The sequence below is a fragment of the Oenanthe melanoleuca genome, chromosome 1, assembly GCF_029582105.1.
Source record: "Oenanthe melanoleuca isolate GR-GAL-2019-014 chromosome 1, OMel1.0, whole genome shotgun sequence".
Taxonomy (NCBI): domain Eukaryota; kingdom Metazoa; phylum Chordata; class Aves; order Passeriformes; family Muscicapidae; genus Oenanthe; species Oenanthe melanoleuca.
This window is the reverse complement of record NC_079333.1, coordinates 97,006,369-97,021,267: the sequence shown is the minus strand read 5'-3', so window position 1 is coordinate 97,021,267 and position 14,899 is coordinate 97,006,369. Positions and strand designations below refer to the sequence as shown.

General features: G+C 37.1%; 1 protein-coding gene across 1 annotated transcript in view; it reads left to right on the top strand.

The window, feature by feature from the left end:
- MAP3K15 (mitogen-activated protein kinase kinase kinase 15) overlaps positions 1-14,899 on the top strand; it is an 84,413-nt gene that overhangs the window by 12,576 nt on the left and 56,938 nt on the right. The gene's annotated exons all lie outside the window — the stretch shown is intronic.

Here is a 14,899-nt window from a genome sequence, read left to right as displayed (position 1 = left end):
CTTAAATCTAAACTTTCTTGTATATTCTTACCATGACAAGGTACAGATTAGCCTGGGGATGTTGGATGAGAAACTAGACATGGCCCAGCACTACAGAGAGCCCAGGGATGCACCCTGGGCTGCATCCAGTGCAGCGTGGCCAGCAGGGACAGGGAGGGGATTCTGTGCCTCTGCTATGATGAGACCCCACCTGCAGCTCTGGGGGCCCCAACATGGGAGGAATGTGAACATGTTGAATCCAGCCCAGAGGAGGCTGTGAAGATGATCAGAGGGCTGCAACACCTCTCCCATGAAGACAGACAGAGAGCTGGGGCTGTTTAGCCTGGAGAAGAAAATGCTCTGAGGAGACCTTATAGCACCTTGCAGTACCTAAAGGGGGCTACAAGAGAGTTGGAAAGGGACCTTTTACAAAGGCCTGTAGTGATAGGGCAAGGGGGAATGGCTTTAGGATGAAAGTGGGCTGATTTAGATTACTGTGAGGACTGTGAGACACTGAAACAGGTTATGCAGAGAGGTTGTGGCTACTCCATCCCTGGAAGTGTTCAAAGCCAGTCTGGACAGGGCTTTGAGCAAGCTGGTTTAGTGGAAGGTGTCTCTGCCCATGTCATAGGGGTTGAAACTGGATGATCTTTAAAGTCCCTGCCAACCTAAACCATTCCATGTTTTTGAGGTGACACATCCTGCTAAATGCTGGAGACCGTGTTTAGTGGTTTGTTGTAAAATCATGATTTCTTGTGATTTCATTTTGTCTGAATCACCATTTGGAAGTACTGATATTCCTCTGACTCTATAGAGATCTTAGGGAATAGGTACCCCTGTGATAACAGCCTGTGTTCATGCTTAATATTCTCTGTCTGCATGCTGGAAGTGTGCTGTGTTTATAGGATAAAGACTAAGTAGATTATGGCTATGACTCTAGAAAGACCAGCTTCTACTAAAATTCTAGATTTTATTGATCTCTTCATTGTGTCTTGAAATAGATTTCTCTCACTTTTAATGGAAGCTGCCCATTTTTAAAATTACAGCGTTGAGTGGTACGTAAGGATTTTTTCAGTAGTACATGCAATCTTTTAGACTGGCATGTAAAGCTTGTGCTGTTTACAGGAAAAATAAGAATAGCAGAGTGAATCCACATCTGCCCAGCATCCAGCATATTGTATCAAGGACTCTGTATCTGTATGTGAGTGCAAGTCTCTTGGTTCTCAGATGCCCTGGCTTTATGAAAACTTTATCTGCATTTGCACTTTAATAATACTGCCTTTCTTCAATTAACATTTTTTCTGTGCATGACTTACTGTGCTTTATGTGGGTCCTAAAGGACAGTATGGGAGTCCATCAACATAGAGAGAAAATCTATAATATAATTATGAAGTTGGATACCTCATTTTGGTACATGAAACTTCCCAGTCCTAATGATGGAAATGTCTCTTTATATTTTTTTTCAAGAAACATTTTGGGAAAAAATAAGAGATTCAGACTTAAGAAAGTCTCACCTTTTTATTTATATGCTGTATTTTTAAATAAAGAAAGGAATAAAGATCTTATTTTAACTCAGACTTAGAAATGTACTGAAATATTTTTTCCTATTTTAGTTCATTATATTTTGATTACTTTTCTTCTTATTATATTTCTTTGATAAGAAGATAAAGATCAGCATAATTTTACTTCTCTAATTTTTTTTTAATGTATATTGTTGGCTGGTGTGTGACTGTGAGAGATGTGCAGATTTAGCAGATTTTTTATGTTCCCCAGCCAAGGTATTCAACATTAAATGATGGGTGACTCCCAAATGGTTTAGTTTGGATAAAAGTCTAAAAGGTTGAAGATTATCTAACCTCCTTGGCCTAAAAATTTATTTGACTGCAGCTGGGGAGAAAGGGACAACGTTCCTTGTTGAATTTCATACTCTCTTTAATTTCACTTAGGCCAGGTTATCAAGTTATGTAATCTTTTTTTTTTTTTTTTTTTTTTTTTTTTTCTGTACATCATGCCCTTTGATTGCCTTTGATAATCCAGTGTAGAAAGTGCAGGGATGCAGGAAAAGTTAAATAAAGTTGACCTATCTCATTCCACATACCCACCCCCTCAAATTACAGGCAAGGTTCAACTTAGGTTCAGGACTGGGGTGTTTTTTCTGAATGCTCTCAGCTGGTTTGCTCCACTCTAGTGCACTGCAGTGGAAATGGTCTTGTGTGAGCCTTGGCATACTGCTAGTGCACCAGGCAAGTGTGAACCACCTGCTTTTAATTTACATTGCTGTTTCTTTTCTTCTCTGATACTAAAGAGGGCAGAAAAATGTCCTGTAGAATTAGTAGGTTTTTTGGCTCACAGAAAAAAATTAGGAATTAGTGTTATTCCTAATGACTTGGCATAGGGAAAAATATGTATGATGTGAAACAGTCACTCATTATGTCTGTCTAGCATCTGTATCAGAATTTCTAATATATTGAGAGAATATAAACAGGGAAAATTATTGAACAGGTGTCTTCAGATCCTCTGTGACTGATAAGTGTTTTTTTAAGTGTTCTGGATACATAGATGTAAAGCAAGAAATGAGCACTTTCTGGAGTCTTTATTTGTCTAACATCTGTGAACAAAAAAACCAAGGAGACAAATGTGGATTATTTAAATACTCTCTGAGAAGTTTAAAATGCTGCTTCTTTACTATTCATTTGTGTCTAAAGGTTGAATAAAAAATAGAAATACCTGCCTTTTTGAGATAGGAATGAGGCATGCTGATTGTTCTGTAGATGCTTAGCTATTTTGCAGGTAGAAGACTGCTGATACTGAATCAGAGACTATTCAAGTTCTAACTCGTACTAAGGTACAATAGAATGATAGAAATTAATCACTTGGGTGAAATATTAGGAATTTTCTTCTCTCTGAAGGTGTTTAGTTTATACCCTTAAAATGAGGGCCCTGTTCTTCAAAGTCACTGTTTCTGTTTCAGTGGGGTATTTTTTTTCCTTCTGAAACTCAGAATCTTAATAACTGCATGGTCAACAAGTCCATCTGTGAGATCCCAGTTTTGTGACTAGGCTAGCATCACACAGCAGCTGTGGGGTAGGAAAAGCAGGTATGGAATTCCCTTTCATAGGCAAGCATTCAGCTGCTTAAGCCATGATAATGTCCTTTTTATTCCTGCAATGTTGTCAGCCTCTGTCATGGTGTGACTGCTCAACTCAGCAGCCACTGAGGCTGATTCTGTTCCCCATGTACCCCACAGTCACTGCTCTGCTGTGAGCTGTTCTCATGGGGTAATCCCAGCAGGCTAAACACCCCACACTCACTCCCTCTCTCACCAGCAGGGTTGGAGAGAGAACTGAGAACTGGAAGAGTAAAAGTGAAACAACCTGTGGATTGAGAAAAGGACAGTTTAATATGAGGCAAAAGCTGTGTTGTGTTATTTGGTGCCAAGGCCAGCTCAGGCTGTGTTACTGCTGCATTTGCGCTGCTTCTTGTAAGGCTTCTCCTCCAGTGGTTCCTGCTGTAAGCAGTTTTTATGACAAGCAACTCAAATCGTGGTTGTAACCATGTAAAGGTGTATTAAAATCAGCACCCCTGCTCCCTTTGGACAAGACCATAGGGTTTAAAATGGCAATGAAAAAAACAATTTACTCTATTTCAGCCAAAACCAGCACAGCTGTGTTTAAAAAAGTTTATTAGAATGTTAAGATTCTTCAATGTATTTTAACAATAGTTAGGCAGCCAGTATCATTATCTATCTATCTATCTATCTGTCTGCCTGCCTGCCTGCCTGTCTGTGATAGAGTATTTCACAGTATATGTAAAGGAAGAAGTCTTTATCCTTGTAGTGATTAATAGTTGGAACTTGTAGTGATTAATAGTTTTTGCTTTTTACACTACATGGTCAACTGATGCGTGTCAACCTGAAATAGCAAATTGCTTTAGTTGTCCTTTTCCTTTTTTAATTCTAATGGGTGCATGTTTAAATAGCAGTGATTTAAAATGTAAGTACTTTGTTTTGGAACTCATGAAATATAATTATAATTCAGTGTAGATGATTGTAAGAGGTGTGTACCATCACAGCCTAGACTCTTTTTTACTACTTACAGAGTTGGTTTTTTTAGTTACAGGTGCAAATGTCTTTTGTTATACAATATGTAAAAAGTGAGTTTTCCTGTAATTAAGTTTTTAACCTTTATTTCTTTCAAGTGTTGTAAAGTTTAACAGTTTCCTAAAGTACTTTTCCAGGACAACAGTGTGAAGCTCACAGGACTGATTAGCTACAGTGACAGAGCTTCTGTCTGCTACTGTGCTAGCACTAGTTAGCCAGAAATTGCCAAGTTAAATATAGGTTGATGGATAAGGGGAGAACAGGATGATGAGAGAGACTCAGAGACAGTGGATCATGTGAAAGAGGTAGGAGTTGCAGGCAGCCATAGGCATTCATCTGCCTGAGCCAGAAAAACACTGAAAAGGCTAAGATGAAAGCAATGAAATCTCTCTCAGTTCCTAACCTGGGAGCTTGAACAGTGTAATTTTACAAAGAAATGGTATAAATATTGATCTCTTGTGCATGTCACAACTTTTATAATTAGTTTATTTACCAGTATGTAGGTCTTGGCAGGATCCATCTGATATGATTGTGGTTGGTAACTAAAGATCTGTGACTGTGGTCCAAAAGTGGGTAAATATTTACAATCCTTCCTCAAGGAAGGGAGGCTGAGTAAAGGGGTCTGTGCTGTGGGAGTTTCCAGAGACTGTGTGTGGACATTATCTTTTTGACTTTGACCTCTCACACTACTGTGAGTTAACTCCCTCAGGCTTGGGGGCTTGTTGTTCCTGGGACCTCACAAGCTATGGTATTAAAGGAAAAAAGATTAAATAAAATAGAAGGTAAAGTCTATTATTAACTTTTATTTGAATGACTTTGTCGTGCGGGGAAATGTAATGCTTATATTTGGCTTGAAGGTATTTTTGCTGAAAATTTAGCTTATGTATAAATTTCATCCATAGGCTGAGAAGTTACAGTCAATGCTTCAATGTAATTAAACAGATTATATGAGTGAGAGAAAAGACCCTGGGCTGAGATAGTACATGCAAAAACACCTCTCAAAGAACAGTCATCCCCACAGTTGTATAATAATGAATGCCAAAACAAACAACATTGCAAATGAGCTCACAAATTAACTCCCAATTTATGGAAAACACAAGCAAGAGTTAGATGTTTGAGAGATCCCTGGAAATCTCAGCTGAGGGTTTGAATTGTGACAGTCCTTCTTCTCTCACAGGTAGAGAGATGTGAGTAAAGTACTGATGAGAGAGATCTATAGACCTTCTCCATTGGCCTTTTGTTGGCTGACTGCTGGGAACATGTCCAGCATGTATAATATATAATCATATATACATATATAATCTTCTGAGCTGATATAATTCTTGACTGAAATGCCTTGGTGGTTAATGAAATTCTTCAAGGCAGAGCTGTGAGGCTCTGTGGAAGGGGCATTGTGGCACTGAACACCTTCCATGTGGGTGGCTGCAGTTGCTTGGACTCCCCTCCATAGGTAGTGGAGAGAATCAGGCACCTCTGGGCTGCAATTCATCTCCTGGAGGAGGCTTCTAACTACTCAGACAAATGGGGCTCTAAAAGTGCTTTTCCATGATAGTTATGATGATAATTAATATATATATATGTTTATTTTTAAAATTATTTTTTTTTATATAATGGTATGAGATTTAGTTAACTAGATAGATTATTTAACTATTTTTTTTTTTTTAATTTTGAGTTTGGTAATTTTTTGTAATTGTTGTATGGGTGTAACCACTTTAATGTGTTTATGGTTTTTGGCGATTTTTTTTTGTTTCTGCCAGAGTTGGGATTAAAAACTTGAGAGACAGTATTTTGTGTTCAGACACAGATGTTTATTAATTCTTATTTGTGCTACAGTGAGTGCTACAGCACTTCTAGCTAACAAACTGAAAATGTGATGTATTTCTTTTTTGTTACAAGGTCTTTTAAGCATAAACTGTCTAATTAAGAATGGACACTTAAATTATTTTTACATTTTACCTGATAACTAAACACCTGTGACTTGCAATGCGAAATTTCCTGTCTAATTAGAAAGTACCACTTAGACTCATGAAGAAGAAGATGAAGAAAAAAGAAGCTTTTGCCCTAAAACCCCGATCTTGCTTTTTATACATTGCTACATTTTAAAACAGCAAATTCTAATTTTTTCACCATTTGATATTACACACTTCTATTCAAACTACACACCCATGATTTTAGTTCTATTATTCATTTTGGAAGCTTTTTCCATGGCTTCAGGTCAAAAGCAGTATTTTCTTGAGGGTCAGTGCCTGTCAGCACAGAAAGTCTAAAATTCTCAGGGTCCAGGGTTCCAACACTTTTCCTCTTCTGTGTTGACAATGAAGGCAGTGATGACAAGCTCATCACCCTCGTGGCTCTGCCCAGCTCACTGCTGATAACTTCTCTTTGGAACGAGCAGCACTTCATGAGGCTAAGGGGAGTTACTTCCAGACAGCCTCACCCATCTGACAAATTTCTGCTTTGGTGCTTGATAGCAGTAAGTCTTCTTAATTTGGCATGAGAGGATGTTTAACAGTGGCCAGAAAAAGAAGTTCTCCAATACAGACTCAAAATTACTTGAGTTGGTTTTAATTAAATCTCTTAAAAGAAACAAACAAAACCCAACAAACTGAAGCAACAACTGGCAAAGTTAAAATTTACTGAAAGCAAAGCTTTGTCATGGAAAATATTAAGCAATTTCTAAGTCTAGGCATGCACTGTTTACAGTGAATTATATATTTCCTAACTTCTGCAATTCAATATTTCAGGAAGAGTTCTCTGAGGATTAGTTCTTTATTTCCTTCTTTCCCTAAACTGCCAACTGTTAAAAAAAAAAAAAATTCACAAATTATGCTATCTTCTGAGAGAGGTTATTTTCAGGTGTTTCCAATAATATAATATTTTTCTTCTTCATACTTTTGCAGAAGCATTAAAAACACATTCTGAGCTTGGATGCCCTCTGTATTACATTAACTGCATTACTTTTCTTCTCATGCCAGTTTTGCGGGTGCTGATTGTATTCTGATTTGGCAGAGTCTCAAAGACTCTCTCTGAAGATCAGTTAAAAAAATAATAAGCATAGGCATGCTCTTGGCACAATTTTTGCTTTTCTAGATCAGAAGAATTGCCCTGTTATTTTAATACACTGTCTTGCCCTGTTAGAGACTGTTTTGCTGTGAATTTAATTCTATTTTAGATGTATCTAAAAAGTTTCGTAAAACCTTTTCTGTCAAAGGATTTTAGAAGAGTCCTTGCTTCCATTTAACAAAATAGTTCCTAATATGCAGTTTCAGGGCCAAGAATTGAAAAGCTTCAGATGACTAATCTAATGTATAAGAAAAGCCCAAAACATAAAAATAAATGAGAACTCGGGTTACAGATCAAGTCCTAGTTGCTCACCTGCTGTAATTTGTTCTGTTCCTTTTAACTAAAGTGCAGTTTCTTGGGTGATGTAATTTTTGGAACAGACATTTAGATATTAAGGAATATGTATTAATTATAAATATGGCACAAATACTTTGTCATGGCTTAGAAAAATGAGTTGTTTTAGATACTAATTTCTCCTGAGTTGCAATAAATGCCACTGAAGCATGAAAAATATGTTCTAATTCTATTTTTAGTGTGTGTTCCATGTAACAGAGGACAGATGAAAGAGGCAGTATCTGTAAAGTAACACCACAGCACTAACATGATTACTGGCTGTAGTGTTCAGGTCTGAATGTAACCTTATTGTGGAGTTGTTTGTGTGAAAGGGGGATTTTGTGCAGAATTACAAAAGCCAGAGATGAGCATTGGCCCCTCAGTCTTGTCTGTTCTATTGTTTTGGATGGTTGTCTGATATTCACAGTATTCTCTGAGGGCTGATTTTCCTGGATGGGAATTGCCAGGGAATGTTATAATGTCATAGGTGGCTAAAATAGCCTAAGACTAAAATTACCAAGTGTTGCCAAAGCTGGTATTTGAAATCAAAAGGACAAAAGATTGCAGGTGAGAACTGATCTCAAGAACAAGAAGTTTTTCTCTAGCTACGACTCAACTAAATATTTAAAATAAATACCAGTTTTGTATTCTTTGCTTACATTAAAATGCTGTCAGGCTCTGTGTGCTGCGCTGATTGCATTCATCATAGTTTCACTTCAGCTACATGTGCCTCTGTTTTTGATGCACCGGATTATTCTGTTGTCTGCTTCTTTGTATTTCACATTTCATCACCTGCAGCATGGCTCTCCAAAAAATGCTCATTCCTGTGCCATTTCAGGTTCTCCCAAGGCTTTCACTAGAAGCTGTATGAGGTACCTCTGTTATCTATTCTGTTATCTGTTTTGCTATCTATATTATGTTCTCTATAAAAATAAGTGTTCTAGCTTTCTTACCTCCACTTTCTGACTATAATCAGACTGTAAGCACTACAATTTTTGTTGGTAAGTTTTAACCATTCTGGTAGTTTAAAACCTGCATTATTTCATCCTGGCAGCTGAGAGGATTGAGTTTAAGTGTTCCAGACTTTTCATGTGCATAGGAAGGAGGAACTGCCTTGCTGGGTCACATGAAAGGACAGTCTAATACCACCCAAATGCTATGGTTAGAAACACATTTGGTTGCCAGCTGTTCCTTCTCCTCCTCCTCTTCCTCCTCCTTTACATGGATGTGTCTGCTTTCCACACTGACCAGCTGACCCACTTTGCTTGGCACAGCTGTTCCCAGAATTGTCTCTGGAGGTGGGACATTGCCATTGTTGGTATGTTGTGTGTTAAGTGGAGCAAAGCAATCCCTTGAATTGCTACAGTTAGTAATGCTTCTGGGTGGTGGAAAGGCTCATCTGAAAAATTAAGGTTTTATTTGTTTCCTAGAAGTAGCAGAGCTCAGGATTTGCCTTGTCCTTTCAGAAAAGTTATTTAACAGCAAACTTTCCTTAGTCAAGAATGCTGCTGCTGCTCAGCTAATACATATTTCATCTTCAACACTCACTGCATTCACATTCACTGAGCAGAGTGGTTTCCCAGGGAAGGATGTGAAACTGGTTTCCAGAGTAAGATTTGACACAGAGAAAGGAGGAAATGCAAAAGAAAGGTCTGACTTTGCCCCCTGTGTTTGTGATTCTAAGAATGATGGCTTTTATAATTGTTAGGCACTATGTGTTGCCTTCCATTTTGCTTGGTGGGAGGAGATGTGACACATTTTGTGGTGTGGTGGCCTTTCTCTTTGGTAATTCACTTTATAAGATAAAACCTGTGTCGGATGTAACACCACAACTAAGTAAAAGGCAAGCAGCTGAATAAAAGGCCAAAGTTCAGTCTGAGAACAAAGATTAGAGGTGTTGCTCTGCTTTTATAAAACAGCACAAGCCTGAAATTACCACTTTAAAACAGTTATTTTGTTTTCCTGAGCAAAAAGACAAACCATGGAAAAGCACTTTTGAGAATTTTTGCCACTTGATGCCCAGGTTTTCAGAATTCCTAAAACACTTCACAAATCCATTAGAGCTGTCAAAAGCATGCTATAACTAAGCTTAGATTTTTCTTAATTTTATAGTATATGGATGATTTGCTTCATTTTATGTATATGGATAATGTACTAGAGTTGAAATTCTCTGTTATCTTCTCAAGATACCAATAATTTTAAAATAGTGAATTAGAAATTATTTGGCCAGTATTGAAGTTTTCTTCTTTCTCCAATTTGTGGTTGGTGTCATTAATAAAACCTGATGTCACTTTTTTTTTTTTCAGTGCTTACTTTGCGTGAACTGAAAGAAATCTTTTTTCCCACACTGATATGAGGATTCATGCAAAATTTAATTCTTATTTTTCCTGTCCTTTGAATCACTTCCTTTTGCCTGTGAACTAAACACCCTTTCCAAAGGAAGTGCCCTCCATACATCAAAAAGTTTCAGACATCCATTGTGCATGCTTGTGTTTTCTTTTCTGAGGTAGGCAGTAGGCTGGAATTTGTAGTCAAGGCTTCAGCCTCTCCAGGACTCTGTTGCAAAAGTTGATTGCAGCTTATAAAACAATCTTCTTCCTAAAGGTGCTTTGTAAGCAATTTTTGAGCTATTACAGTTAATTTTCATTTTAGTATTTATACAGAAGTGCAGCATTTGGTTTTAATCTACAAGAAGAAGTCTGAAATATATGAAGTTCTATTTAAAATGCAGTTTAATGGGATTATAACATATATAAATCTATATCACAGGACAAATCATTACTGATTCATTGTTTGTTTGGTTTTTCATTAATAATTCTGGACCTATAGCAAACCAGTGATGTTAGCAAAGTTCATTCTATAATATTGTAAACTTGAAAATGTTGAATTGAAATACCAGAAATTCCTAAATTTAAAAGAAGAGCTTTATCTTCATCTCCTGGGTCTTTCAGCTTCTAAGGCAATATCTGGATTTAATTTGATGCTTTAGATTGTAATTGGAACAATATTTTTCTGAGAAAAGTAAGCAGATTTTTTCAGGATACCATGATTATAAAGCAGTAAGATTTAAATGAAACTTGATTCATTATGAAAGCTATAATATCATCACAAATGTTGACAGTATTTTTACTCTAAGATTGGCTTATGCCTAGGATCTAATGGAGGGCACTGACAGTTTGCTGGTAGAACAAATTGTGCTGAAAAATCACCTCAACAGTTCTGTTGATAGTTACAAATAGATAGATAATAGATATAGATACAAAAAGAAATAGATACAAATGTGCTTTACTACCTTGAGCTTCCCAGTTTCTTTCTGGGAGTATGGGGTGTGTTAAAGTTGAGAGTGGTGTGCCTTTTGTTTTAGCTTAAGTGAAAGCTGCAAAGGGTTCCTGTTTTTCAAATATACCAAGTTTTACCATAATTCTTAAAACTGATATTGTCTTCTTTAAAGGGCTGTGCAGAAATAAAAATTAATATGTATCCCAAAGTTGAGAATTTTTTATTTTTCTTCAGGAATATTGTTTTTCTTCTGAAGAATTTGACAGTTTTCATCAGTGGTTTTCAAGCAATTATATATTTTTTTTACTACTGATGCAAATAGCCAATGAAGTGAAGCAATTCTAATGTAAAGGTTCATAATTTGTATGGTGTTAGTGAATAGCAAAGGGCTGAGTTTTGCATTTTCCTCCAATAAGATTTCTATTACCATGTTAAATTTGGGAGAGTTTTTGAAATCTGTTATGTATAGAAAGGTTCCAAATGCTGAGAAATAATGAATCCAAAATAATGGAACTCTTGCTCTGCACGTGGATAAGACTGGATGGAGGTGAGTCTTAGAATAGAAGTTGAAAGCAGAGCAGACTTTTTTTGACCTTTTTCTTCTATTAGGCTTCCTAGATTCTATTTAACTACCAGTATATTTCAGGCTATTTCTTCATTTTCGTCTGTTTATTATTTTAACTTACAGATTCCAAAGCTGATGCCAGAATTGTCCTTTTGATTTTGCTAACTATGTCATATATCACAAAAAAGCCATGTGAAGACTTGTGATTTACTTAGATTATTAAATTATATGATGTCTTCAGGTGCATTTCAGATAGAGAAATAAATCCTCTGGTCTTAACCTGTTTAATAATGTTGAATTATTTATTAGTTTCATAGTCTCTTATTTTACTACAGTTAATGATCTCTAACCTTCACTTCAGTTGTCACAGTTATTTGTATCTTCTCTGTCTGCTCTCATAGGATGCACTAGTGTTAAAACATGTAAACTGTAGTATAAGAAATGAATTATGTGCCATCTACTGCAACAAGGGAGAGACCTAATCAAGTCTGTATAAGCAATAGTGCTGAATTACCTTAATGCACTACAGATATACACATACCATAATCATTTTACAGTGGAAACAAAGCCGACAAATGAACTGCATTCACATAATAAATTGAGATCAGTTTTTGGGTTCATGACAAAAATGAACTATTTTCAGGGTGAAAATAGTTTCATGGGCAACTGCTAGAAAACAAAAAGAGCCGAAAATATATGCTATGCTAAAGAAGCAATGAGGGAGAACACAGTTTTATGGGTGTGCTCTTTTGAACACGAGTTGCTACTGCAGAAAAGCCATGAGTGTAAATGTTCTGTTCCAGAACCATTTGAAATTAGTCATATGCAACATTAAGCACGTCCCCACCCCTCCTCTGCATCTGGTGGATGCATTGTACAGATTTTCACTTTGAAGCCTTCTGTCGTTCCAGAGGGACTGTACCCTCCCCTGCTCTCTTTCCTTCTGAACATAGGAAACCCTCTCCATTGGTCATTTAGACCTGTGTGAAATATATCATTATTACATAACATTCCTCGTGCATAATAAGATTTGATAAAAATTGCCTTTGGCTTTTTCTTCACCCCTGCCTGTAATGGAGGTTGAACCTAAATTTGTCAAGGGAAGTCCAGAATACATTTGGCTGACCAGGCTCTTTTGTTACGGAGGATGAGAGTTGAGAATGAGCTCTGATTGACTTATGTTTCTATTCATAAATCAAGATTTGCAAAGCATATTCTAGTGCTGAAGTTATTTCTTCTGATGTGTCTCTAGAAGTTTAAAGAAATTCTTATTTCTCTTATCAGCCACTCTAAATGCATGGTTGAAGTGCAGGGCTCCGTCTCTTGTTTTTAAAGAACTATAAATGAAGAATTTTAGTGTAAATCATGATAAAAATATAAGATAGCTGAAACATATTTGTGGTGTCACATACTAGCTTTGTTCATTACATGACTCACAAAACTGCCTTACTCTGAGCAGAGAGATGTACCCCTGCAAACAGTAGTTCTGGGGGGTGTGCTTCAAGCCAGCCATGAGTGACACTGAGCTCAGCACCCCAAGCACTGGGTGCAGCTCAGGGATCTACTGCTTTTGTAAGTGTTGGTCATGTTTTCTCCACAAATTTGCATTAATTTCATGGGCCCTCTGTGCTCATGCTGCATTTCACTAGCACCTTAGTAAAGCTGCTTTGTAAGTAGATCTTTTTCCTCCCTGCTCCAAGCCTGCTGCTGTTACTCCTGGAGGTGGGCTTGGAGATCTCCAAAGGAATGCAGCTTCTCCTCTCTGCTCTAGCCCACAGCCAGGAGCACTTTGGATGCTCTGTGTGCTGTCATTTACTTCTGTGTCATTCCTTGACTCTTGTGCTCAAACTGAATCTAATCAGTTATCTTCCTGGGGCTTAATTAAAAATTGTAGACATATTTCTGTGATACATCTTCATCTCTGCTACTCTTAATTTTGTTTTATTTTTATCTTATTCATGCCTGTGTTTGTGAGGTGTGAATAAGCAAGGGAAACCTGTTCTCATAAATCTTTTTATCATGTGTCAATTAATATCTAAGGGATTAATAGCTACCCTTTTAAATGGAGGTGCTTACTTCTGTTCTTATGTCCATTTCATGTGTTTTTGATACCACTTATGTTACTATGGAGCAGCAATCAACAGAAGACAAGTTTCAATTGTAGACCAGATGTGGCAATGAGCTGTGTGTAGCCTTGTTTCAATGAACTCTGTAATCATTGCTCACATTTTATTGTAAAATGCAATATCTGTACACTGTAAGAATGCATTATCTGTATTCTCTTACCAGGATGACATTTTGATTTCACAGTACTCTGATTCCCCAAAAAACTACTCTTATGCAAGCACTAAAAACCATCCAAGAAGCCTTTTTTTTTTTCCCTAGATGGTATTTGATTCTCAGTCTGCTTGTTAGTTTCTCTTAAATTTGTTCTATAGATAATTTATGTTTTCCAAAAGGATTTTGCAATGTTGAGGTAACCTAGATTCTGTTGAGTTTATGGAGCTGAGGTTTACTCTTCATCTCTCTCAGTTTACATGACACTACAGTGTACAATACACTAGGAATTTTATCTATGCTGCAGACAGGTGGCTAAACATTGGAACTGGAAAGATCATCTGAAGATGGTGCAGGATTTGAGTTTTATATGAGTAAGGGGATTTTCTTATGCTGTGACTTTGTGCTGAAGTTTTGTTTCTTTGGTGGGGGAGGTGCATTTGGATTTTTTTGTGTGTGTTTTGTTGGGGTTTGGGATATTTTGGGGTTTGGGGTTTTTTATGTTTGTTTAGTTTTCCTCCTGAACAGTGATGTTTTGGTCTTAAAGCAGGTATTTAGAATCAAAATATTCCTTGTGCTTTAACAGGAGTCTCATAGTAATCTGAGGGACTGGCTGACCTCCATGTGGTGTGTCAGAACAGGCTGATGGAATTGTACAGGAGCATATATATTCATTGCAGGTTTTTCCAAGAAACTGCATACTAAGTATGGAGTATTGATTCTTGTGATGTGTAACCTTGGTCAACCAAGGTTAACTGGCTGCTGTGTTTGAGTCTCAGCCATCAGACCTGCTTTTAGATTTCTTGTTACTAGTAGCTCACTCTTCTGTCTTTCCCCACATGTACCAGTCACTGCCTACCAGTCACAGTTACCCCTTCAGAGATGTAGATTTTACTGCACTGAGTCTCTGGAATCTGTTTTGAACCTCAGACTCCCCTGTGGTTCCAGTGCCAAGGCTCTATTCTTATGAATAATTTGGGTTTCAATCATCCATCTATCCCAAAGTGGTGAAAGCAGACATATAGATACAGATCTCTAAAAGGCTTTAAAGCAAAATTTTCTTAGGAATATATAGGATATAAGAATCAAGAAATAAAACTCAGCATTATGTGTTCTCCAGTTACCCCTTCTTCTTGCATTGCTGCTTAGGTCTATATGAGAACAAAATGGTGAACTCAGAATCTTTTGTCATGTATCTCAGCTGTTCTGCATAATATGGGATATTTCTCTAGCTCTCTGTATAGCTCATCTTCCACAGATGTAAATGTTTTTACTTGCATTTCTGACTTTCATTTCTGACTGGA